General features: G+C 41.7%; 1 protein-coding gene and 1 pseudogene across 1 annotated transcript in view; one reads left to right on the top strand and one right to left on the bottom strand.

The window, feature by feature from the left end:
* The window catches only part of LHFPL6 (LHFPL tetraspan subfamily member 6), a 266,102-nt gene that overhangs the window by 87,211 nt on the left and 151,273 nt on the right, over nucleotides 1–27,618 (bottom strand). The window lies entirely within an intron of this gene.
* Nucleotides 8,515–27,618, top strand: part of LOC139005070 (nuclear factor erythroid 2-related factor 3 pseudogene) — a 55,845-nt pseudogene continuing 36,741 nt past the window's right edge.

Here is a 27,618-nt window from a genome sequence, read left to right as displayed (position 1 = left end):
ACCTCCACTCTGCTCCTAGGAGATGAGCAAACTTACAAATGAGGAAACAAGCAAAATACTTACGCAGGAGCACAAATTTGAAAATGACTTCAGGACTAGAAGTCACTGGAAAGCCCAGTTACTAAAGTGGAAGAAATATGGAGATTTATATACAGCTCTAAGCCCAGTGACATAATTTCCTCCCACAGAGTAGGCTTATTTATCTTTGTGTACATATCTTAGTCTCCCTTCCTCTCCTGTGCTATATAACTCCCACCTCTCAGAACCATTTAGTTAGTTTAAAGGTGCTATCCTATATAATAAAAGGCTAATATGCAAATATACCAAACGGCGGAACAACCGAACAACCAGTTGCTATGATTTACACTGACCACCAGGGGGCGTGCGCAGAACATGGAGGGCATTGGTGGTTACTGAAAATTCTTTGCTCCGGTGCACCGCTGTCCCACCTGGTGCTCGCACCCGCTGCTGGTGCCTGACGATGGCCCTGATCGCTCTGCACCATCAGCGGGAGCGAGCAGTGGCTGCTGGCCCCAATCACCTCTCAGGGCTTCTCCACCTCCCTCTGCTCCTGAGGGGCAATCATGGCCAGTAGCCACCTCTCACAACTGGAGATGGCCTGGCTCACACTCACAGCAGGCACTGGAGCCGCCACTCACACCCGCTGCCGGCGCCATTAGTGGGTGCAAGCGGTGGCTGCCGGCCCAGATCACACCTGAGGGCTTCACCCCGTCAGCAGATATGAGCAGAGCTGGTGCCATCAGTGTGTGGGAATGCCGGTGGTGGGAGTGGGGCTGCCAGTAGACCGGGGACCGGGGGCTGCAGCAGGAGGAGCTGGGTGGGGGCGTGGAGGATGGGCCGAGACCTGCCTTGTGCCCAACGCAGCCTTGCGGCCCACAGTTCATTTTAAGGTACAGGAATTCGTGCACTGGGCCCCTCATTAAATAAATAAAACCACTAAACAAATTGCCCTCACAAGCAAGCTTTCCTGGTGTCTGGCTCCAGATAGCAGCTATGTGAACTAGGGCAGGGAATGGGAGTTGAGTGTCTGCAGCAGCAGAGCATGGAGGAGTGGGAAGAGGCCCAGGGACATTGAGCATGGCAGAAAGCATACCCCAGGGGAGCTGGACCAGTGTCAGCAAGGATCATAACAGTTAACATCTTGATAATCCCCATAACTTCCCTGTGGGGCTGATACCATCCCCTTTTGTAGAGAAACTAAGCTTAGAGAAGTAAAATATCTGGCCAAGTACTTGCTTGACTTATTCATACCCAATTTCTGTAATCAATAACATAATTTTACAAGCCATCTAAATAGGGATTAAGAGTGTAATCAATGACCATGAAACAGAGATGATAAACTGTTCCACAAGGAAACTAACCCTTGACCTTAAGCTCTTGAGGGCTGATTTCTAACCAGTCAGTTAATTAGCCATAGACTATTGAGTGAACAAATTAGGGTCTCAATCCTTTCAAACCACAAATCTGAGGTGACCCTTTATAGGAGCACATAGTTAACATGCACTGGTTTTGCATGTGCCCCAACTTAACATACTGCAGGCCCTCTGAGCATCCCACCGAAACAGCTGGAACTATAAGAGAACATTATAATCTTTTTTTTAAACATAAAATCTTATGTTGACGTTATCTTAGAGTAATAATGCCTATGCTTTGCTGCATCATTTTATTCTTTTTGTTTTGAAGATGATATATCTAACCTAGAAATCAGGGTTATTTAAAAGAATAATGGTCAAAGTGCCATTTTTTTTTGTCAGATTAATTGATCTCCACTCCATAGGCAAAAATCAGACCTTTCATTGTTGAGTTGAGGCATATCCTATGGAAGACAGTGTGTTTTAAATGAAAAGCAATAGCACCACACACTCACTAAGATCTATAAGCCCAGAAAGCCTGACAAAGGAATCCCTTCTCCAAACCTCTTGCTATTGGACATCAGGTCTCTGCAACAACACATCACCATGTTCTCTGCACAAGGCTCAGTCCCACATCCCCACTTGAGTTCTTATAGAGCAGGATAGGAAAAGAAGAGGAAGCAAGAAGAGGGTTGGCATCCTATACCTAGTTCAGTCTGTGGGTCATTGCTTCTCCCTATCCACAATAAATGCTCAATAATTTTGAAAGGGCTGGTAAGTGAGAAACAGAAAGGATAAGGGGAAGAAAGACAGAGGGAACACATCTGGGGCTGCTCTTGCATCCCTCCTCCCTCAGTCCAAACCCCCTGACATCGTCCTCCTATCTTTATTATAATTCCTTTCACAACCTTATTCATTTCCAAACTCATAATCTCATCCGTTATAGCCAGGCCACAGCCACAGCAATCACACATTCAGACTTTTGGGAGTCCCCCCACACCCACCCACCTCTGGGGAATGGTAGGAAGGCAATGATCTTAAAGCTCAGAGTTTCACAGAAAGCAGATTTATTGGTTGCCTTTAATTTACAAGTCTGTCTTTTCACAGAAATAATGTTCTCCAAGATGACTAAGTTTGATAGAACTGTTATCCAAAGTATATTTGAGCTAAATAGGTGTTCATGTGCTGACATTAGATCTTAAATATCATAACTCACCTTCTAAGTTCAAATGCTTCTATGTAGGAGCCTTGCCCTGTATTACACTGTGCTCATTTATTCACCAAGTAGAAAAACAAAGAAAAGTACAAAGTAGAGAATGTACTTAAGAGGCAGAAACAGTGTTAGTTAAATAATATGGTATGTTGGATAAATTCTGTAACTTTGAAAAGTAAAACCAGGCATTACATACAATAGAAATTCATCATTTGCTCCAATAGTTCTACTTTTATTTTCTGTAAACAGTGTATAATTTATGTAAAAATTTGCTATCACAATGTCTAATGGTCACTCTAGATTTAGACATAGAAAAACCTTCTTAAAAGAAATAACATAGCTATCATTCTTTTTAATGGAATTTTTGGTTAAGTCATAATTTATGAGAGAACTCATAATTGTTAAACTGACAAAATCATTTGGAACTATTTAAACTGTTTATAATAGCAATAATTTACTGGAAAGCTATAATAAATTCCTTAATGGGTTTATTTCAGGACAAAAAAAAGGATAGTAATGCTTTGTTTTTTAAAGGGGAAAGAACTAATAGGATTAAATCTGAAATGAAAGGAGCTTGAGGGGAACTTGGCAGAACTGTGCGAGCAGAAGCACTAGAAATCTTCTGATCTGTGAAACACTGATTCCAAAGTGGTCATTCCTCCTAAACTTCCTCAGCCGTCTGGAGGCATAAAGGGAATTTTTTTCTAGTTTGAAGGTTTAATAGAGCAAAAGAGGGTGCTACTTACCTCACAAAGAGAAGTCTTTCAATGGCATTCAATGCCTCTTACAGAAACAGAAGTCCAGGTCAACTGGAAACAAACCCTTGGGACCAAATGATCGGTGATACTCCTTACTATATTTCATGGTAGTTACATTCAAATATGCACTATGTACATCTATGTTTCAAGTATACTTTAATGGCAAACCCAATAAATTAACACTTAATTCTAAATTAGACAAGTGAATAAAGAAATTTCTACTTATATAAAGGGCTAGAGTTATAACCAATATTTTCAAATATGTCATAGTTGAGAATATAAATGGATGTGGTATTAGAGATTATGAGAAAGTAATGTTGATAGGAACAGCATTTTTTCAAGGTTGCAAGCACTATGATTTTTCTGCAATTTAATTGACAAAGGTTGATTTGTAGATTTTCCTTTCAAAAATATTGTGACTGTGAAATATTAACATTCACCACAAAGTTTAGATGCCACATACTGCCCTAATTTTAATTTACATATTGGAGCTTGTTTTTATAACAGAATATAAGATGGATATAGAGATGATGAGCCAAATTCTCCAAGTAGCTAAACTTTCATTACTGTAAACATCATTAGAAGTTGCCCTGAAAATTAAATGGTATTATGTCAACCAAGAAATAATAACTATATATGTGATTCAATTGCCAAGGCTATCCAAGGCTAATGATTAAGGGTTCAATGATTCTGAGGTGAAATAAACAAAACCAATTAAAATTGAATAATTTGGTAATTTCTACTAGCTCTACATCGAATTTATCATCCCTGGTTCCTTACTGTGACACCTCCTTTATTCACAAATATTTACCTGGCAATCTCACATATTTAGAACATAACAGAATCAGTGAGTCAGATCATAAACTCACAAGCAACTGTGTCTTGAAGAAAAGGCTCTTACACCTTCAGCTTCAGAACCATTTGCTTTTACACTTTAAAGAAATATATATATTTTATTGATTTTTTTACAGAGAGGAAGGGAGAGGGATAGTCAGAAACATCGATGAGAGAGAATCATCTATTAGCTGCCTCCTGCACACCCCCTACTGGGGATGTGCCTGCAACCAAGGTACATGCCCTTGACAGGAATCGAACCTGGGACCCTTCAGTCCGCAGACCGATGCTCTAGCCACTGAGTCAAACCGGTTAGGGCTGCTTTTATGCTTTTGCTAAAAATATATGACAAGCTTGGTGACCTGTTTTCTAAATCCAAAGACTATTAAAAGCCATAAGTAAGTGGGGTTAAGACTTGCTATAGGTGCTATGAGAGCAGAAAGAAATGATGCCCACAATAGTAGAAGAAATAAGCTACTGAAACTGACAAAAGCACAATAGTCTGGGGAGAAGCAATAACACCTAACACACAATTCCATAGGTATTATATGCATGGCAAAAAAATTGATGGTCATTCAGAAAAGTTATTATTTTGTTTGGTTAGTCCACTTAACAAGTCATACAATTATTAATTCATTTTAGAAGGCATCCATTTAAAAGGCCAAAACAATGTCTACATACATGTTTGTATATGTGTATATATGGGTAAATGGGTATACCTATCTATCATCTATCAAGAGAGATGCTTAGATTCTAAGAATTTCAAGCTGAAATTTTCCTGAACTTAATTTTTAATATATATTTTTTATTTTTCAGTTACAGTTGAAATACAATTTATATTAGTCTCAGGTGTATTACATAGTTATTAGACATTTATATAACTTACAAAATGTTCATCCCAAAAGATTTAGTACCCACCTGACACCATATGTAGTTATTACAGTGTTATTGACTATATTTCCTATATTATGCTGTACTTTACATCCCCATGACTATTTTGTAACTACCAATTTGTACTTCTTAATCCCTTCCCTTTGCACACATCTTCCCCATCCCCTCTCCCACCTGGCAACCATCAAAATGTTCTGAGTTTGCTTCTATTTTGTTTGTTCATTTTGTTTTTTAGATTCCACATATAAGTGAAATCATAAGGTATTTGTCTTTCTTTGCATGACTCATTTCACTTAGCATAATATTTTCCATGTCCATCTATGCTGTTGCAAATGGTCAGATTTCATTCGTTTTTATAGCTGAGTAATATTCCATTTTACATATGTACCACTTCATTAATCATTCATCTATTGATGGACACAGAGCTTGCTTCCATATCTTGGCTATTATAAATAACTAGAGGCCTGGTGCACGACATTTGTGCATTGGGGAGAGGGGTCCCTCAGCCTGGCCTGCACCCTCTCACAGTTTAGGACCCTTTGGTGGACATCCCCGGAGGGGTTCTTAGTGCTGCTGCGGAGACAGGAGAGGCTCCTGCCACTGCCCTGTGCTTGCCAGCCGTAAATCCGGCTTCTGGCTGAGCAGCACTTGAGCGGTGTTCCCCCTGTGGGGGCAGCTCCTGCATTGAGCACCTGCCCCCTGGTGGTCAGTGTGCATCATAGCAACTGGTCGTTCCGCCATTTGGTCGATTTGCATATTAGCCTTTTATTATATAGGATGTTGTACCCTAACTGGTTTGGGTCGGTGGATAGAGCTTTGGTTCTTGGACTGAACAGTTCTGAGTTCAATTCCAGTCAAGGGCACATACCTTGGTTGCAGGTGCAATGCCTGGCCTTGGTCAGGGCACATGCAGGAGGCACCCAATCTCTCTCACATCAATGTTTCTCTTTTTTTGTATTTTCCCCATTCCTCCCACTCTTTCTAAAAATCAATGGGAAAATATCCTCAGGTGAGGAATAAACAAACAAACAAATAAAGCTGCAATGAACATATTGGATGCATATGTCTCTTTGAATTAATGTTTTAGGTTTCTTCAGATAAATACCCAGAAATAGAATTATTGGGTCCTTCTTCTTTTTTTTTAATATTTTATTGATTTTTTTACAGAGAGGAAGGATGAGGGATAGAGAGTTAGAAACATCGATGAGAGAGAAACATCGATTCAGCTGCCTCCTGCACACTACCCACTGGGTATGTGCCTGCAACCAAGGTACATGCTCTTGACTGGAATCGAACCTGGGACCCTTGAGTCCGCAGGCCAACGCTCTATCCACTGAGCCAAACCGGTCAGGGCTATTGGGTCCTTCTTTGTCTCTTGTTATAGTCTTTGTTTTAAAGTCTATTTTGTCTGATATAAATATCGCTACCCCAGCTTTTTTTGTTAGTTTCCATTTTCACAAGATATCTCTTCCCATCCCTATACGTTTAGTCTGCATATGTCTTTCGATCTGATGTGTGTCTCCTGTAGCTGCATATGTAAGGGTCTTGATTCCTTATCCATTCAGGCACCTTATATCTTTTCATTGGAGCATTTAATACATTTACATTTAAAGTAAAGTAATTATTGATAGATATACAGTTATTGTCATTTTATTATTCATATTTTTTTATCTTTCTTCTCCTTCCTCCTCTTAATATTTCTTATAATACTAGTTTGGTGGTGATAAACTCCTTTAGCTTTTCTTTCTTCCTTTTTTTTTGTTGTCTATGAAGCTCTATCTGTCCTTCGATACTAAATGAAAATTTGCTGGGTAGAGTTATCTCAGTTGTAGTTCCTTGATTTTCATCACTTTGAATAGTTCATGCCAATCCTTTCTGGCATGCATAGTTTCTATTAAGAAATCAGCTGACAGTCTTATGGGAGCTCCCTGGTAGATACCTGCTTTTCTCTTGCTGCTTTTAAGATTCTCTTTTTGTCTTTAACCTTTGACATTTTAATTATGAGTGTCTTTGTGTGGGCCTCTTTGGATTCATCTTGTTTGGAACTCTGGGATTGCATATTTCCTTCACCCAATTAGGAAAATGTTCCTTCATTATCTCTTTAAATATGTTTTCAATTCATTGCTCTCTCTCTCTCCTTCTTCTGGTAGCCCAATGATGTAAATGGTGGTATGCTTGATGTTGTCCCAGAGACTCCTTAAACTATCCTCATTTTTTTTTTCTGTTCTGAATGGGTGTTTTCTGCTACCTTATCTTCCAAATAACTGATTTGATCCTCTGCTTCATCTAATCTACTGCTGATTCCCTCTAATGTATTCTCAATTTTGTTATTGCATTTTTCATTTGTGACTAGTTCTTTTTTATGTTTTCTCTCCATTTTTATATTTCCTATTTCATTGATGAAGTTCTCACTGATATAATTGAGCATCCTTATACCCAGTTCTTCAAACTCTCCATCTAATAGATTGTTTGCCTCCATTTTGTTTAGTTATTTTTCTGGAGTTTTGTACTGTTCTTTCATTTGGGACATGTTTCTTTGTCTCCCATTTTGGCTGCCTCCCTGTGTTTGCCTCTATGTATTAGGTAAAGCTGCTATGTCTCCCAGTCTTGGCAGAACAGCCCTATGTGGTAGGCACATTTTGGGGCCCAATGGTTCAATCTCCCTGATCACCTGAGCTGAGTGCTCCAGGTGTGTCCTTTGTGTGGTTGTATGAGTTCTCCTAGGGTTGGTTGTATGAGTCCTCTTCTTGCAGTCAAGCCCCTATTACTTTGGCACCTCAATGAAAGGGACTGATCCTCAGGCTATTTGTGAGGACTTGCTGGGACTACAGTGGAGAAGCTGCTGTACACAGGCTGACCCTATGGAGCAGGATTTGATTTAGCACAGCTCTGGTGTCTGCTGAGTCAGCCCTTTGGTATGTCACTTGTGGATGTAGTTGAGTGGTGCTCTGATGTGGTCCAAAGCTGTCCACCAGGTGTGTTTCCTTTGAGATCTCTTGGGAGGGGCTATGGTTCAGGCCAAGGTCAGCTGATGCCTGTGCCCTGCCTGGTTAACTTTTGTAATAGCTACAAACTGATCAGCTGATGATTGCCACTTGTGCTAGGTTTGAAGGTGGCCAAGAGAAGCTAAGCTGTGAAATGAGGCTGGCTGCCACTAGTGCTGGGCTTGGGGCTGCTTAGCAAGAGGTATGTGGCATGTTGAGTCTAGATGCTATTTATTTGGGGTTTATGACCCTTTGAGAGATTTTAAGAAATTCCATAACATAAGCTAAGATAGGCTGTTTGTATGGGAAAGCCACTGGAAGTGGCTTGGGTTATCCTGCAAGTTGGATGGAGTGGGATCTCAGGGAATCACCAGGGTGGGAGGAACACTGTTAGCCAGATTGATGGAAACTCAGATATTGTACCTACAGGATGGGTGGGGGAAGGGCTCATCAAAGGAACAATGGCTTCTGCCAGCACTTCCGTCTGGGAGAAAACTGCCCCTTCAGCCCTCACCCTAAAGCCAGATAATAGTTCTTCTGCGTATGTCCATGGCACATTCAAGCTATTGCCCCAGCAGTGGGACTCAGAGTGGGTGAGTCCATCAGCAAGTAAGCCTATATAAGGGCCCTTTAAAAGGAACTGCTGGGACTCCAGCAGCTCTCTGTCTCACTCACCCACAATCCCTGGTGATTTTCACAGCCAGATGTTTTGAGGACTTCTCTTCCCAGCACTGGAACTCTGGGCTGCAGAGCCCATTGTGGGGCTGAGATCTCTCTCTTCAAGAGGAACCTCTGAAGCCAAGATATCCCTCTTAATTTTTAATGGCCACACATGGGTGTGAGATCAGCCCATTCCTCATCTCTGCCCCTCCTACCAGTCTCAGTATGGCTCCTTTTGTATATCTTTAATTATAGGACTTTTGTTCAGTTAGACTTCAGGCGGTTTTCAATGATAGTTTAGTTGTAATTTTGATGTGATCGTGGGAGGAGGCAAGCGTACTACTCCACCATCTTTACTGGAAGCTGCCTGAATGTAATTTTCAATCAATTGAATACCTTTCACATTTAGCATAGTATTTGGGATAATAAAAATCTTATTATGTAGTAAGTCCCAAATACTATGCTAGGCTTTTTCATACATTATTTCCAATTCTAAAAATAACAGAGGAAGGTAGTTCTTGTTATCTTTATTTTATCAATGAGAAAGCTAGGCTCATTAAAGGTAGATCATTTGGCCCTAAGTTTAGAGTTACAGGACCAGAGTCCAGACAGAAACATAGGACTGACTTACTCTGAAGCCCATGTACTTTTCAGTAACTTACCTTTACTCTAAAAGCACTCAACTGGTGGGTTCTTGATTTCAACCATTATAGTGGGGTTTTGATAGGTGTGATCCAAGTGAATGCCATTTTTTTAGGTGAAAAGCAGTCACAATTTCATAAAGCTGTAGCTAATGGTATTTTGTAATTTGTTTATCTTCTCCATATTATATTTTACTTAGGCAAATTATAAAATTAGATTAGGTTATAAGCATACAGTAGTGGGAACCCTGGAATGAAAAATATGGTTAATATTCTAATGGAAACCATGATGATGAAAAAAATGTTTATATTTGGAAGATCATATATTAGGATCCTCAATTACTGCAAATTAACCATGAAGAGTTTAATCTTAACTCACACTGATGTTGGCTATTTTATTTTTACTATCCAGAAGATAGCTGATTGTTGGTTTATGATCACTCAGGGAATCTGAGCCAAAGCTGAAGTGGAAATTGTCAGGTGCTTCTCCTTGTCATGAGTTACATCTGTTATTTTTATTTAGCAAGGGGTTGGGGTTGTTACAAATAGTTTTCAGAACCAATTGAAGAAATTATTAACTTTGCTGTTGTCTTTAGTAAAAAACAAAACAAAAACAAAGCAACTAAGATATTGGGTGATTAGCAATGGGGGAAAAACATCAAATGGCATTATGATTTTATTAAAAGTAAATTTCTTTTCAAGCTGGGTATATGCTTTTTGATTTCCAAAGATCAAGATTTATAATAATTTATCATCTTTTTTTGAGAAACAACCTCCATTAAACCTATTACATTTCCTAGCCAAAGAGAGAAATCTGTTCATAAAAAGCAACTATACCAAATACTTGTACTGTTTATAAACCATTAAACAAGATTGTTCTAAACTGTGTTATTCAGATGAATAAAGTAGTATATTTTGAAAGCATGTAAAGCTGTTTATAACCAAGCATGTTATTATAATGACTAGAGGCCCGGTGCACAAAAATTTGTGCACTCGGGGGGGGGCAGGGGGGTCCCCCAGACCGGCCTGTGCTCTCTTGCAGTCTGGGACCCCTCGGGAGATAACGATCTGCTGGCTTAGGCCTGCTCCCGGGTGGCAGAGGGCACGCCTAATCCCTAGGTGCAGCCCCTGGTCAGGCTCAGAGCAGGGCCCATTGGGGAGTTGGGGCACCGCCCCCCATCATGCACAGAGCAGGGCGGATCGGGAGGTTGCGATGCCACCCTCAGTCACGCTCAGGGTAGGGCCAATTGGGGGGTTGGGGCACCGCCCCTTGTCACACTCAAGGCAGGGTCCATGGGGAGGTTGCAGCGCCACCCCCTGTCACACACAGAGCAAGGCCGATCAGGGGGTTGGGGCGCTGCCCCCTGTCACTCACAGAGCAGGGCCCATCAGGGGGATTGGGGCTCCGTACCCTGTCACACACAGAGCAGGGTCAATCAGGGGGTTGGGGAGCTCCCCCCTGTCACGCACAGAGCAGGGCCGATCAGGGGGTTGAGGAGCTCCCCCCTGTCACTCACAGAGTAGGGCCGATAGGGGAGTTGGGGCACCACCCCCTGTCACACACAGAGCAGGGCGGATCAGGGGGTTGGGGAGCTGCACCTTGTCACACTCAGGGCAGGGCCAATGGGGAGGTTATGGCTCTACCCCATTACACAAAGAGCAAGGCCCGTGGAGGGGGGTTGGGGCACCACCCTCTATCACCCACAGAGCAGGGCCGATCAGGGGGTTGGGCGCAGCCACTGTCACACTCAGGGCAGGGCCTATGGAGAGGTTATGGTTCTACCCTGTCACACACAGAGTAGGGCCCGTCGGGGGGGGGGAAGGGGTTGGGGCGCCACACCCTGTCACACACAGAGCCGCAAGGCAATCAGGGGATTGGGGAGCTCCCCACTATCAGGCACAGAGCAGGGCTGATCAGGGGGTTGGGGTGCCTTCCCCTGTCACAAACAGAGGAGGGCAGATAGGGAGGTTGTGGCCCCGCCCCCTGTTACACACAGAGCCGAAGAGCGATCAGGGGGTTTGGGTGCTGCCCCCTGTCACACTGATCCCGGTGCCGGGAGGCCTCGCTGCTCTGCTGATCCCGGTGCTGGGAGGCATATTACCCTTTTACTATATAGGATAGAGGCCTGGTGCACTGGTGGGGGCCGGCTGGTTTGCCCTGAAGTGTGTCCTGGATCAGGGTGGGTGTCCCCACTGGGGTGCTTGGCCAGTCTGGCTGAGGGGCTGAGGGCTGTTTTCAGGCTGGTGGGTTGACTGAAGCTCCCAACTGCTCCTTTTTTTCTTTTTTTTTAATTCTGGGCCAGCTTTAGCTCTGAGGCCTCGGCTCTGGCCTTTACCTTCTGTATTTGATACAATGTTGCAGTCCGGCTGGCTGAAGCCTGGCTGACTAACGCAGGTTTCTGGGGTTTTGTTTAGCTTCTATATTTGCAACATAGTTGCTTAGAGTTGCAGCTGAGAGGCCAGCAAGTGAGGCGGGGAACGTTGGAGTCCGCCATCACTGGAGCAAGCAAGCCTCCCTGTTCGCTTCAGTGCAGGGCTGCCGGCCGCCATCTTGGCTGACAGTTAATTTGCATAAGGATATGCTGATTAGCCAATGGGAAGGGTAGCGGTCGTATGCTAATTACCATGTTTCTCTTTTATTAGTGTAGATAGTTTAATTCTTTACATGTTCTATTAGCATGGGTCTCTACTGCTAATGTTATCTTCCCAATAAGTCTCATATAGTTAAGCCAAATAGGTTTTATTTTCCTGTTTGTTTGTTTTTAGCTTTATCAAGTTATATCCTTCACAAATATTCTAAAAAATTCAAGCATACTCAAACATTCTTGTTAATTTTTGGGGGGTGGGGATTTTATCTAAGCATAGTAATAAAACTACAGAAAGCAGAAGCATAACACTAGAGAATGTGCATGTGTGTGTGTGTGTGTGTGTGTGTGTGTGTGTGTGTGTGTGTTGCTCTCTTTTGAAAATAGATGGGCTTAAGAAATAATTTTTGGATTAAGGCCATGAAATGAATGAACATGGACATCATAGAGTTCCAAGAGGACCCCTGCATATTAAAGGAACAAAAGCTTTCTATAGAAAATTCCTGTGTACAACTACACCATGTTGAAAAAAGAAAAAAAGAAAAGAAAAAAGGAGTATAAAACAGAGAGCTTAAAGAGGTAAAAAAAAAAAAAAAATGTCACCAGCTGGTCCCACACCACACCAGGCTGCAGAGGGAAGTGAGGTAATCCACAAGATACTTGAGATTTAATCCCGGCAAAGCTTCATAGAAAAATTAAATAAATACAGCTAATTGTGCTGAAAAGCAATCTTCAGCCAGCCTAGAATAGGAAGTACTAATAGAAGTTAAAACTTTAACCTCTATAATATTTGTCCTTCAAAGAGAAACTCTTATATTAAGCCATTTAGCCCAGGTTTTGAAATGAATTGTCAAATTCAGAAATACAGCCTTCAATTTAGAGAAGAGGAAGGAGCTCTTACATTTTGGCTAATGCAAATGTAAAACCACAATTGCCAATATTAAAATAATGTCTTAAAATCTAAAGTTGAGTGGTGATGAAAATGCTCCTCCATTTCTTTACAAATACCAGAGTTCTCTTGCACATCTGTTGGAGTGTGGGTGGCAGAGCTTAGATGTGACCCAGTATGATGATACGCAGACACGATGTTCCTCACACACATTCCTCTTTTGCCAACTCTTTAAGAATCCCCTTCAAATACTGAGTTAAGATGTTGAAGACTGCCCTAGCTGGTTTGGCTCAGGGGATAGAGCGTTGGCCTGTGGACTGAAGGGTCTCAGCTTCGATTCTGGTCAAGGGCACATGTCCAGGTTGTGGACTTGATTCCCAGTAGGGGGTGTGCAGGAGGTGGCCGATCAATGAGTCTCTCTCATCATTGATGTTTTATCTCTCTCTCCCTCTCCCTTCCTCTCTGAAATCAATAAAAATATATTTTAAAAAAAGATGTTGAAGACTAATTCCATCTAAGGAAGAGCAGCAGGAACACTAGCCAGAAAAAATGTAGAAGTTAAAAAAAGAGATACCTATCAATTTGATTAATCGGAAAGGCCATTCAATTATGATACAGCACATCTTAGTCCTTTTCTCTTTTTAATGCCTACCCCTTGCCTAGCTGGCCCTGTTCTTTATCCTTATGATCCATTCTCTGGCTTTGTCCATCTGTCCCAGTTTCCTCTCTGCAGAGATTGTAACCTTACTGCCACTCTGCAGGAAAGCAAAAATCCATGCGCCAGCCCTAACTGGCTTGGCTCAGTGGATAGAGCATCGGCCTGCGGACTGAAGGGTCCCAGGTTTGATTCCGGTCAAGGGCATGTACCTTGGTTTCGGGCACATCCCCAATATGGGGTGTGCAGGAGGCAGCTGATGGATGTTTCTCTCTCATCAATGTTTCTAACTCTCTATCCCTCTCCCTTCCTCTCTGTAAAAAATCAATAAAATATATTTTTAAAAAAATCCATGTGCCAAAGGCATCAGCGGGAAAACTGAGACGCCAGCAACAAGTCTCCCTGGACAAAAGCTTTTTAAATTTTTTTTAAAATTTATTGTCTAAAATTTTAAACGTCTCCTTTTCCCCCCCGCTTGACCCTGCCCTTCCCCCCACCAGCCATTCCCACCCTGGGCAAGCCCCCACCGCCACAGAGTCTGTGTCCATTGGTTATGCTAATATGCATGCATACAAGTCCTTTGGTTGCTCTCTAACCCCCACTCCCCTGCCATTTGTCTTTGGATCTATTCTTGTTCATCAAATTATGTTGATCATTATATCCCACATATGAGCGAGATCATGTGATATTTATCTTTCTCCAACTGGCTTATTTCGAGTAGCATAATGCTCTCTAGTTTCATCCATGCTGTAGCAAATGGTAAAAGTTCCTTATTTTTTATAGAGGCGTAGTATTCCATTGTGTAGATGTACCACAGTTTTTTAATCCACTCATCTGCTGATGGGCACTTAGGTTGTTTCCAAATCTTAGCTATTGTAAATTGTGCTGCTATGAAAATAAGGGTGTATATATCCTTTCTGATTGGTGTTTCTGGTTTCTTGGGATATAGTCCTAGAAGTGGGATTACTGGGTCAAATGGGAGTTCCATTTTTAACTTTTTGAGGAAACTCCATACTGTCTTCCACAGTGGCTGCACCAGTCTGCATTCCCACCAGCAGTGCACAAGTGTTCCTTTTTCTCCACATCCTCTCCAGCACTTGTCGTTTATTGATTTGTTGATGACAGCCATTCTGACAGGTGTGAGATGGTATCTTATTGTTGTTTTGATTTGCATCTCACACAACTTAACAAAAGAAAGATAAACAATCCAATAAAAAAATGGGCAAAGGACCTAAATAGACACTTTTTGAAAGAGAACATACAGAAGGCCGAGAAACATATGAAAATGTGCTCAAAGTCACTAATCATCTGAGAGATGCAAATCAAAAGCTTTTCATGGACACTTAGGATAAAGAAGCCTGCTGACTTCGCTCACCTATATACACTGGACAGAGGAACATAGGCCATTCTTTTTCTGGCTTCACCCTGGGAGATGGGTCATTTTTTAGGTAAGAGAACGTACTTTCACTGGCTCTACTGGAAGAAGTACATTTAAGTGCTGACATTGTTGTTATGGGTTAAGACAAGAGTAGTTTTAATTATTCAAGTAAAATAAGCAACTTGTACTTGAGTATAGAAAAAATGCAGCATCAGGCTAATTAAGAAAGATTAATTAAGCTACATAAATTTTAGCTTACCTAGTATTTTTTTTTTTGTAAGCCTTGAAGTGTTGTGATGTGCATTTAAACTCATACAGTACCTTTCATCTAAAAATACAGAACCCTCACCCTGGCTGGGTGGTGCAGTTGGTTGGTCATCTTCCTGTAAACCAAAAAAGGTTGTGGGTTTGACCCCCTATTGGGGCTCATATGGGAGGCAACCAATCAATGTTCCTCCAACAACACACCCTTGGGTGAGGATTAAAAAAAATAAAAATACAGCACTCTTTATCTTGAAAATAAAAACTTTATGCATCATGCTTTTTTATAGTGCTAAAATTAAAAACAAACGTTATGTTACTGATTTCATTTAACTTTCATTAAAACATGTAGCATTGGAAAGGCAAGTATTATTATCCTGTTAAGAAGTATAAAATAGAGTCCGGAAGATGGCGGCGATATAGGCAGACTCGTCCCAGGGCTTGTCCCGGAGCAAACAGAGTAAGCAGCTGAAACTAATAACACCCACCTCGAATTGGCGAATTTACTCAGCTGGTGAGACGGTTTGCAGCTGGGAAGGGCAGAGCTCCCCTGGAAAGGTTAAAAACCAGGGATCTGGGCAGGAAAGTTTGCCAGACCTGAGCCCAGAGGGTCGGAGGGAGACCGCATGGCAAACAGCCGCGTCTCTTGGGACAGACACAGACCCTGACTGGGGAAAGGAGTTCCGCGGGTTTGCGGGCGCCGGGAGATTTGAGATTTGGATTTGGTGATTGCAGAAAACTGAGACTAAAGGGGGCATCCTGAGGAACTGACCGGACCATGCAGTGCCTATAAGAGAGGAGCGTTTCCCAGATCATGCAGTGCTGGTAAGAGAGGAGCTTTTCCCAGACCGGTAAGAGAGGAGCGTTTCTGCGGCCGGCCGGCATTTGTTTGTTTCTTTGTTTTCACTGAACCCTGCTCATAGGACAGTTCGGATACAGACACTCACCTGTGCTGAAGAGAGGGCGAAGGTGTGGACGAGTGGAATCTGGGGAGAGGCTAAGGAGAGAGGGGAAGCCGGGGGAGGTGGCAGCGAATTGAGTGCTGAGACACCCCTGGGCCCAGGACTGGGGCAGCCATTCTCTCCAGAGGGTGGAATTCCTCCCCCCAGCCCCCCAGGCTAGGAGCACAGCCACACCCAGATTCCACCCTGTGTGAGATAAAGGATTAAAATAAGCTGATTAGTCCCTGGGAGTTACCAGGGTCTGGCCTATAGAGGGACTTTCAGTCCCACCAACAACACAGAGCAGGGTAATGATTAAAAAAGGATAGAGAAGCTGTATAACCTCAGAGGCCAACCCAAAAACACTGCCACCCAGAGGCTGAGCCACATACTGACTCTTAGGTGAATACAAATTAAGGCAGACTGGATCACAAATACGGCCTGCTTTAAAATCAGGACTGTGATTTACAACACGGAGGAACAGTGTAACGCAGGGAAATTCAACACTCTCCTAAATACCTGGCAGGACTAAGGCGAACCAGGCTGAAGAGTAGAAGAACCAAAAGACCATCACTACTGCAAATTTTTTCTTTTTTTTTTTTTTTTCTTTTTTCGCCTTTTTACTAAGAAACCAATTTTTTTTTCTTTTTCTTCTTTTTCCATCACCTGATTTTACCCTTTCAATTACTACATTTTTATTTTTAACCAGTATTATTACTGCTACCATTTTACCATTTTTTAAAGTGCCATTTTATTTTCTCTTTATTTTCTTTTGGGATTAGTGTTCTCCATTCTATTTTCATCGTTCCTTTAGCATTAATTTTTTTTTTTTTTTTTTTTGTTTTTTTTTGTTTTTTTTTTGTTTTTTTTTTTTATTTTCCTCTTAAAGTATTACAAAGGGTATTACATAAGTATCCTTTCCCCCCCCCCCCCGCCCTTGACAAACCACTACCCTCCCTTACCCCCCAGTGTCTTATGTCCATTAGTTATGCTTATATGCATGCATACAAGTCCTTCGGTTGATCTCTTACTCCCCTCCCTCCTGCCCCCCAACTCTCTCTGGCCTTCCCACTGCAGTTTGACAATCAGTTTGAGGCAGCTCTGCCTCTGTATCTATTATTGTTCAAAAGTTTGTAATGGTCTTTATTATCCATGAATGAGTGAGATCATGTGGTATTTTTCCTTCATTGACTGGCTTGTTTCACTTAGCATAATGCTCTCCAGTTCCATCCATGATGTTGCAAATGGTAGGAGTTCCTTCTTTTTAACAGCAGCATAGTATTCCATCGTGTAGATGTACCACAGTTTTCTAATCCATTCATCTACTGATGGGCACTTAGGCTGTTTCCAGATCTTAGCTATGGTGAATTGTGCTGCTATGAACATCTGGGTGCATATATCCTTTCTGATAGGTGTTTCTGGTTTCTTGGGATATATTCCTAGTAGTGGGATCACAGGGTCAAATGGGAGTTCCATTTCCAATTTTTTGAGGAACCTCCATACTGCCTTCCATAGTGGCTGCACCAGTCTGCATTCCCACCAGCAGTGCACAAGTGTTCCTTTTTCTCCACATCCTCTCCAGCACTTGTCGTTTGTTGATTTGTTGATGATGGCCATTCTGACAGGTGTGAGATGGTACCTCATTGTTGTTTTGATTTGCATCTCTCGGATGATTAGTGACTTTGAGCATGTTTTCATATGTCTCTTGGCTTTCTGAATGTCCTCTTTTGAAAGGTGTCTATTTAGATCCTTTGCCCATTTTTTGATTGGATTGTTTATCTTCTTTTTGTTAAGTTGTATGAGTTCCCTATAAATTTTGGAGATTAAGCCCTTATCAGATATGACGTTGGCAAATATGTTTTCCCACGAGGTGGGTTTTCTTGTTGTTTTGTTGATGGTTTCTTTTGCTGTGCAGAAGCTTTTTATTTTGATGTAGTCCCATTTGTTCAGTTTCTCTTTAGTTTCAACTGCCCTAGGAGCTGTATCAGTGAAGAAATTGTTTTGGCATATGTCTGAGATTTTGTTGCCTTTGTATTCTTCTAGAATTTTTATGGTTTCCTGTCGTACATTTAAGTCCTTTATCCATTTTGAGTTTATTCTTGTGTATGGTGTAAGTTGGTGGTCTAGTTTCATTTTCTTGCATATGTCTGTCCAATTTTCCCAACACCATTTATTGAAGAGACTATCTTGGCTCCATTGTATGTTCATGCCTCCTTTGTCAAAAATTAATTGAGCATATTGGTTCGGGCTAATTTCTGGACTCTCTATTCTATTCCACTGATCTATATGTCTGTTCTTGTGCCAGTACCAGGCAGTTTTGAGAACAGTGGCTTTGTAATACAGCTTGATATCTGGCATTGAGATCCCACCTACTTTGTTCTTTCTCAGGATCGTTGCAGCTATTCGGGGTCTTTTTTTATTCCAGATGAATTTTTGGAGAGTTCGTTCTAGATCTTTGAAGAAGGCCATTGGTATTTTAATGGGAAGTGCGTTGAATGTATAGATTGCTTTGGGTAGTATGGACATTTTAATGATGTTGATTCTACCAATCCAAGAACATGGTATGTTCTTCCATCTGTTTATGTCTTCCTCTATCTCTTTTTTCAACGTCCTGTAGTTTTCTGAGTAGAGGTCTTTAACCTCTTTAGTTAAGTTTATTCCTAGGTATCTTAATTTTTTTGGTGCGATGGTAAATGGGATTGTTTTTCTGATCTCCCTTTCTGAAAGTTCACTGTTGGTGTATAGAAATGCCTCAGATTTCTTGGGGTTAATTTTGTATCCTGCTACATTGCCAAATTCATGTATTAAGTCTAGTAGCTTTTTGATGGAGTCTCTAGGGTTTTGTATGTATAATATCATGTCATCTGCAAATAAGGACAGTTTTACTTCCTCTTTTCCAATTTGGATGCCTTTTATTCCTTCTTCTTGCCTAATTGCAATGGCTAATACTTCCAGTACTATGTTGAACAGGAGTGGTGAGAGTGGGCATCCCTGTCTTGTTCCTGTTCTTAGGGGAAATGGTGTTAGTTTTTGTCCATTGAGTATGATGTTGGCTGTGGGCCTGTCATATATGGCTTTTATTATGTTGAGGTATGATCCTTCTATTCCCACCTTTCTGAGAGTTTTTATCAAAAATGGGTGTTGGATTTTGTCGAATGCTTTTTCTGCATCAATTGATATGACCATGTGGTTTTTTTCTTTCAATTTGTTTATGTGATGTATCACATTTATTGATTTACGGATGTTGTACCATCCTTGCATCTCTGGGATGAATCCTACTTGGTCATGGTGTATGATCCTTCTGATGTACTGCTGGATCCGATTTGCTAAGATTTTGTTGAGGATTTTGGCATCTATGTTCATGAGGGATATTGGCCTGTAATTCTCTTTCATTGTGATGTCTTTACCTGGTTTTGGTATTAGGGTGATGCTGGCTTCATAGAATGAGCTTGGAAGCGTTCCTTCCTCTTGAATTTTTTGTAGTAGTCTGAGGAGGGTAGGTTTTAGTTCTTCCTTGAATGTTTGGTAGAACTCCCCTGTGAAGCCGTCTGGCCCTGGGCTTTTGTTTGCTGGAAGCTTTCTGATGACTGCTTCAATTTCTTCCATAATTATTGGCCTATTGAGGTTTTTAGATTCTTCCTGATTGAGTTTTGGAATGTTGTATTTTTCTAGGAATTTGTCCATTTCCTCCAGGTTGTCCAGTTTGTTGGAGTAGAGTTGCTCGTAGTATTGTTTAACAATCATTTGTATTTCTGTGGGGTCTGTTGTTATTTCGCCTCTATCATTTCTGATTTGGTTTATTTGGGACCTCTCTCTTTGCTTCTTGGTGAGCCTGGCTAGGGGTTTGTCAATCTTGTTTATCCTTTCAAAGAACCAGCTCTTGGTTTCATTGATTTTCTGTATTGTTTTTTTGGTCTCTATTTCATTGATTTCTGCTCTAATCTTTATTATCTCCTTCCTTCTGCTCACTCTGGGGTTTTCTTGTTGCTCTCTTTCTAATTCTTTGAGTTGTAGAGTTAGATGATTGACTACCATTTTTTCTTGTTTTTTGAGATAGGCCTGTAGAGCTATAAACTTCCCTCTCAGGACTGCTTTCATTGTGTCCCAGAGGTTTTGGATTGTTGTGTTTTCATTGTCATTAGTGTCCAGGATGTTTTTAATTTCTTCTTTGATGTCATCGGTAACCCAATCAATATTTAATAACATGCTATTCAGCTTCCAAGTGTTTGAGTATTTTGGGTTGTTTTTATTGTAGTTTATTTCTAACATTATGCCATCGTGGTCTGTGAAGAAGCTTTTTATGATTTCAATCTTCTTGAATTTGTGGAGACTTTGCTTGTGACCCAATATGTGGTCTATTTTTGAATATGTCCCATGAGCACCTGAGAGGAATGTATATTCCGCAGCTGTGGGGTGAAGTGTTCTGAAGATGTCAATTAAGTCCATCTGATCTAGTGAGTCATTTAGGATTGCTGTTTCTTTGCTGAGTTTTTGTCTAGCGGATTTATCCAGTGATGTCAGTGGTGTATTAAAGTCCCCTACTATGATTGTATTGTTGTCGATCTCTCCCCTGATATCTTCCAGAAGTTTTCTTATGTATGTGGGTGCTCCTGCATTGGGTGCATATATGTTTACCAGGGTTATATCTTCTTGTTGTATTGATCCCTTTAGTATTATGAAGTGGCCTTCCTTATCTCTGGTTATGGCCTTCACTTTGAGATGTACTTTGTCAGATATAAGTATTGCTACCCCAGCTTTCTTTTCCTTTCCATTTGCGTGAAAGATATTTTTCCATCCCTTCACTTTCAGTCTGTGTGAGTCCCTTCTAATGAGGTGGGTCTCTTGTAGACAGCAGATGTATGGGTCATGTTTTTTTATCCATTCAGCCACTCGATGTCTTTTGGTTGGAGCATTTAGTCCATTTACATTTAAAGTTATTATTGAAAGGTATTTGTTTGTAGCCATTTCTTTTTGTGTGTGTGTGTGTGTGGCTGTTTTCTTTCTGAGCTTGATATTTCTTCTTTTTACACCAGTCCCTTTAGCATTTCTTGCATGGCTGGCTTGGTGGTGATAAACTCCCTTAGCCCTTTTTTGTCTGTGAAGCTTCTTATTTCCCCTTCAATTTTGAATGATAGCCTTGCTGGATAGAGTATTCTTGGATTCAGTCCTTTGCTTTGCATCACTTTGTAGATTTCCGTCCATTCTTTTCTGGCCTGATGTGTTTCTGTTGAGAAATCATTTGATAATCTAATGGGAGATCCCTTGTATGTTACTTTCCGTCTCTCTCTTGCAGCCTGTAAGATTCTCTCTTTATCCTGAACATTTGCCATGGTAATTATGATGTGTCTTGGTGTGGGTCTTTTCGGGTTCACCTTGTTTGGGACTCTCTGGGCTTGTGTGACTTTTTTCTTCCCCACCTCAGGGAAGTTTTCTGATATTATTTCTTCGAATAGGTTTTCTAATCCATGTTCATCTTTCTGTTGTTCTGGCACCCCTATTATTCGTATGTTGTTTCGTTTCATGTTGTCCCAAAGCTCCCTTAGGCTCTCCTCCTGTCTTTTAATTTTTTTCTCCATTTGCCGTACAGTTTGAGTGTGTTTTGCTTCCTTGTCTTCTAATTCACTAATTCGGTCCTCCGCTTCTCCCAGTCTACTGTTGATACTTTCAATGGAGTTTTTTATTGAAGCTATGTCACTCTTCATTTCTTCTTGGGACTTACTTAAGTTGTTGATTTTTTCATCTGTTTCTTCTAGCTTCTTGCATAAGTAGTTGAGTTTTTCATCTGTTTCTTCTTGCTTCTTGAACATGTGGTGCATGTACTCTAGGAACCTTATTCTGAATTCTTTTTCCGTCATGTTGCATATCTCTGTCTCACTTAGCTGCTTTTCTGGCGAGTCCTCCTTTTCTTTCCTTTGGGGGTTTCTTTGCCTACCCATGTTTGATCTCGCTGACATATGTAGATGTTGAGGTGTTCAGTGGCTGCTCCCTGGGTGGCAGGGGCTCCTTGGGTTGTGGTTGCTGCTCAGACGGTTGCGGTAGCAGCTGCTTTCCAGTTGGCAGCAGCTCCTCTGGTGGGTGTTGTTCACAGCTGTGTTGGCTCTTCTGGCTGGTGGGGGGAGGCTTCACGTACAGTTGCTGTTCCACAGACAGAGGGTGTGGTGATCAGGAGGCTGTGGTGATCAGGAGGCTGCGGTGATCAGGGGGCTGCTGTTGCTTGGATCTGCTGCGTTGATTTAAAGGCACAAAATACAACAGAGCAAGGCACAACGTACCAGGCACTGAACACAAGTATATTCACAATATTAATAACTCCAAATAAAGGTGACCACCCGAATTAAGAGAATTAGGGGATAAGGGAGAAAGAAGAGAAGAAGATAAAAGAGAGAACAGAAAAGAAAAATAAGAAAAAAACAAACAAAAAAGGAGTGCAAAAATAGAATTGGGAAAAAAGAGGGGGGAAAAAAAGAGAGCGAAAAAAGAGAATGAAGTAGAAGTGGGGAAGAGACTCCCCGTATGAGGAGCAAACTCCAATAGAACTGCCACTAATCTCAACAAATTCCAGCAACAGATCCCTGGAGATGAATGCAAACTACAAACCACCAATAATATCCAGAGGGGTAAGGGAAAACAGAAGCACAAAAATAACTGGGGTGGGGTGGGGGAGGGAAGGGAAAAACCAGCAGAAAAAAAAAAGAAAAAGAAAAAGAAAAAGAAAAACAACCTCACAACCAGTCCTAAAAAAGAAGAAAAAACACAAAACAAAACAAACAAACAAATTAAAAAAAAAAAAAAAAAAAAAGCCCAATATATTCAACAATCAAGAAAACAATAGAAAGATAAGAGAGAAAAAAAATGGTTGGAAAGTGAAGAAGGATAAAGAATAGGTGTATAAGGATTTAGAGCAGTAGATTGGAAATAGGATATATAAGTAGGGTGGAATTAGACAGGGGGTAAAAAGAGGGAATTGGGAAAGTCTGGAGCAGGAATAGGGTAAGAGAAACAGGACACCAAAAGGGGAAAAGTAAGGAAGAGGGTTTTAGCAAAGAGGTGGAATTGAGATAGGGAAAATTAATGCTAAAGGAACGATGAAAATAGAATGGAGAACACTAATCCCAAAAGAAAATAAAGAGAAAATAAAATGGCACTTTAAAAAATGGTAAAATGGTAGGAGTAATAATACTGGTTAAAAATAAAAATGTGGTAATTGAAAGGGTAAAATCAGGTGATGGAAAAAGAAGAAAAAGAGAAAAAAAAATTGGTTTCTTAGTAAAAAGGTGAAAAAATTAAAAAGAAAAAGAAAAAGAAAAAATTTGCAGTAGTGATGGTCTTTCGGTTCTTCTACTCTTCGGCCTGGTTCGCCTTAGTCCTGCCAGGTATTTAGGAGAGTGTTGAGTTTGCCTGCATTACACTGTTCCTCCGTGTTGTAAATCACAGTCCTGATTTTAAAGCAGGCCGTATTTGTGATCCAGTCTGCCTTAATTTGTATTCCCCTAAGAGTCAGTTTGTGGCTCAACCTCTGGGTGGCAGTGTTTTTGGGTTGGCCTCTGAGGCTATACAGCTTCTCTATCCTTTTTTAATCCTTACCCTGCTCTGTGTTGTTGGTGGGACTGAAAATCCCTCTATAGGCCAGACCCTGGTAACTCCCAGGGACTAATCAGCTTGTTTTAGTCCTTTATCTCATACAGGGTGGAATCTGGGTGTGGCTGTGCTCCTTGCCTGGGGGGCTGGGGGGAGGAGTTCCACCCTCTGGAGGAATGGCTGCCCCAGTCCTGGGCCCAGGGGTGTCTCAGCACTCAATTCGCTGCCACCTCCTCCGGCTCCCCCTCTTTCCTCAGCCTCTCCCCAGATTCCCCTCGTCTGCACCTTCACCCTCTCTTCAGCACAGGTGAGTGTCTGTATCCGAACTGTCCTATGAGCAGGGTTCAGTGAAAACAAAGAAACAGACAAACGCCGGCCGGCCGCGGAAACGCTCCTCTCTTACCGGTCTGGGAAACGCTCCTCTTACCAGCACTGCATGGTCTGGGAAACGCTCCTCTCTTATGGGCACTGCATGGTCTGATCAGTTCCTCAGGATGCCCCCTTTAGTCTCAGTTCTCCGCAATCACAAAATCCAAATCTCAAATCTCCTGGCGCCAGCAAACCCGCGGAACTCCTTACCCTGGTCAGGGTCTGTGTCTGTCCCAAGAGACGCGGCTGTCTGCCATGCGGTCTCCCTCCGACCCTCTGGGCTCAGGTCTGGCAAACTTTCCTGCCCAGATCCCTGGTTTTTAACCTTTCCAGGGGAGGTCTGCCCTTCCAGGCTGCAAGCCGTCTCACCAGCTGAGTAAATTTGCCAATTCGGGGTGGGTGTTATTAGTTTCAGCTGCTTACTCCGTTTGCTCCGGGACAAGACCTGGGACGCGTCTGCCTATATCGCCGCCATCTTGCTTCCCCTTTAGCATTAATTTTCCCTATCTCAATTTCACCTCTTTGCTAAAACCCTCTTCCTCACTTTTCCCCTTTTGGTGTCCTATTTCTCTTACCCTATTCCTGCTTTATATTTCCCCAATTCCGTCCTTTTACCCCCTGTCTAATTCCACCCTACTTATATATCCTATTTCCAATCCACTGCTCTGAATCCTTATACACCTATTCTTTACCCTTCTTCACTTTCCAAACATTTTTTTCTCTCTTATCCTTCTATTGTTTTCTTGATTGTTGAATATATTGGGTTTTTTTTTTTATTTGTTTGTTTGTTTTGTTTTGTGTTTTTTCTTTTTCTTTTTTAGGACTGGTTGTGAGGTTGTTTTGCTTTTTCTTTTTATTCTTTTTTTCTGCTGGTTTTCCCCTTCCCTCCCCTCACCCCCCCCCCCCCCGTTATTTTTGTGCTTCTGTTTTCCCTTGCCCCTCTTGATATTATTGGTGGTTTGTAGTTTGCATTCATCTCCAGGGATCTGTTGCTGGAATTTGTTGAGATTAGTGGCAGTTCTATTGGAGTTTGCTCCTTGTACAAATAGTCTCTTCCCCGCTTCTACTTCATTCTTTCTTTTTGCTCTTTTTTTTCTCTTTTTTCCCCCCCTCTTTTTTCCCAATTCTATTTTTGCACTCCTTTTTTTTGGTTTTTTTCTTATTTTTCTTTTCTTTTCTCTCTTTTGTCTTCTTCTCTTCTTTCTTCCTTGTCCCCTGATTCTCTTAATTCGGGTGGTCACCTCTATTTGGGGTTATTAATATCGTGAATACACTTGTGTTCAGTGCCTGGTACATTGTGCCATGTTGTGTTGTATTTTGTGCCTTTAAACCAACGCAGCAGATCCAAGCAACAGCAGCCCCCTGATAACTGCAGCCTCCTGATCACCACACCCTCTGTCTGAGGAACAGCAGCTGTACGTGAAGCCTCCCCCCACCAGCCAGAAGAGCCACCACAGCTGTGAACAGCACCCACCAGAGGAGCTGCTGCCAACTGAGGGGCAGCTGCTACCACAACCACCCAAGGAGCAACCACAGCTCAAGGAGCCACTGCCACCCAGGAAGCAGCCACTGAACGACTCAACATCTAGATATGTCAGTGAGATCAAACATGGGCAGGCAAAGAAACCCCCAAAGGAAAGAAAAAGAGAACTCGCCAGAAAAGCAGCTAAGTGAGACAGAGGCATGCAACATGACAGAAAAAGAATTCAGAATAAGGGTCCTAGCGTGCATAAACCGGATGGAGGAAAAAATCAACAACATATGCAAGAAGCAAGATGAAACAGATGAAAAAATCAACTACTTATGCAAGAAGCATGAAGAAACAGATGAAAAAATCAATAACATATGCAAGACCCAAGAAGAAATGAAGAGCGATATAGCTGCAATAAAAAACACCATTGAAAGCATCAACAGTAGACTAGGAGAAGCGGAGGACCGAATCAGTGAATTAGAAGACAAGGAAGCAAAAAACACCCAAACTGTACTGCAATTGGAGAAAAATTTAAAAGAATTAAAAGACAGGAGGAGAGCCTAAGGGAGCTCTGGGACAATATGAAACGAAACAACATACGAGACACTCAGGAGGCAGACTCAGTGAGCACCAAAGCCCCATCGAAGCAAGTCTAGCCCCAGAGGGGTGTCTCCAGCACAGAAGTTCTCCCACCATAGACACAGCTGATTCTCACAGCCAATTGACCTGGAGGTCAATTCCTCACAGTGATAACTACAACAATCAAGGCTTAACCACAACAAGACTGTGCACAAAGCCCACAAGGGGGTGCACCAAGAGTGTCTACCTTAGGTAATTGGGACACTTAGCACAGAAAGGCACTCTATCGACACAGCGAAGCATAAAAAAATGCCGAGACAAAGAAACAGGACACAAACGACAGAATTGGAGGAAAGCAAACTGTTGGATATAGAGTTCAAAACCACACTTTTAAGATCTTTAAAGAACTGTTTAGAAGCCCTGGAAAAGACTGGTAAGACCACCGATAAATGTGGTGAGATCCTCAAGAAGTCTAATGAGACCCTCAATGTTGTGATAAAGGACCAACTAGAAATTAAACATACACTGACTGAAATAAAGAATATTATACAGACTCCCAACAGCAGACCAGAGGGTCGCAAGGATCAAGTCAAAGATTTGAAATACGAAGAAGCAAAAAACACCCAACCGGAAAAACAAAATGAAAAAAGAATCCGAAAATATGAAGATAGTGTAAGGAGCCTCTGGGACAGCTTCAAGCGTACCAACATCCGAATTATAGGGGTGCCAGAAGATGAGAGAGAGCAAGATATTGAAAACCTATTTGAAGAAATAATGACAGAAAACTTCCCCTACCTGGTGAAAGGAATAGACTTCCAAGTCCAGGAAGCGCAGAGAACCCCAAACAAAAGGAATCCAAAGAGGACCACACCAAGACACATCATAATTAAAATGCCAAGAGCAAAAGACAAAGAGAGAATCCTAAAAGCAGCAAGAGAAAGAAAATCAGTTACCTACAAGGGAGTACCCATACGACTGTCAGCTGATTTCTCAACAGAAACTTTGCAGGCCAGAAGGGAATGGCAAGAAATATTCAAAGTGATGAATACCAAGAACCTACAACCAAGACTACTTTATCCAGCAAAGCTATCATTCAGAAGTGAAGGAGTTCATCACCACCAAACCAGTATTATATGAAATGCTAAAAGGTATCCTGTAAGAAGAGGAAGAAGAAGAAAAAGGTAAAGATACAAATTATGAACAACAAATACACATCTATCAACAAGTGAATCTAAAAATCAAGTGAATAAATAATCTGATTAACTGGTGATTGTAATAGAATCAGGGACATAGAAAGGGAATGGACTGACTATTCTTGGGGGGGGGGGAGAAAGGGGTGTGGGGGTGAGTGAAGAGATTAGACAACAATCGTGCACCTATGGATGAGGACAGTGGGTGGGGAGTGAGGGCAGAGGGTGGGGTTGGAACTGGGTGGAGGGGAGTTATGGTGGGAAAAAAGAGTAACTAATGTAATAATCTGAACAATAAAGATTTAATTAAAAAAAAAAGAATTACCTATGGACACAGACAATAGGGTGGTGAAGGTGGGAGAAGGGGG

Source organism: Myotis yumanensis, unplaced genomic scaffold, assembly GCF_028538775.1.
Source record: "Myotis yumanensis isolate MYYU_CA2020_CCGP unplaced genomic scaffold, mMyoYum1.0.hap1 SCAF_3, whole genome shotgun sequence".
Classification (NCBI taxonomy): Eukaryota; Metazoa; Chordata; class Mammalia; order Chiroptera; family Vespertilionidae; genus Myotis; species Myotis yumanensis.
Note: the sequence above shows the minus strand (reverse complement) of the source record. Positions and strands in the feature narration are given on the sequence as shown.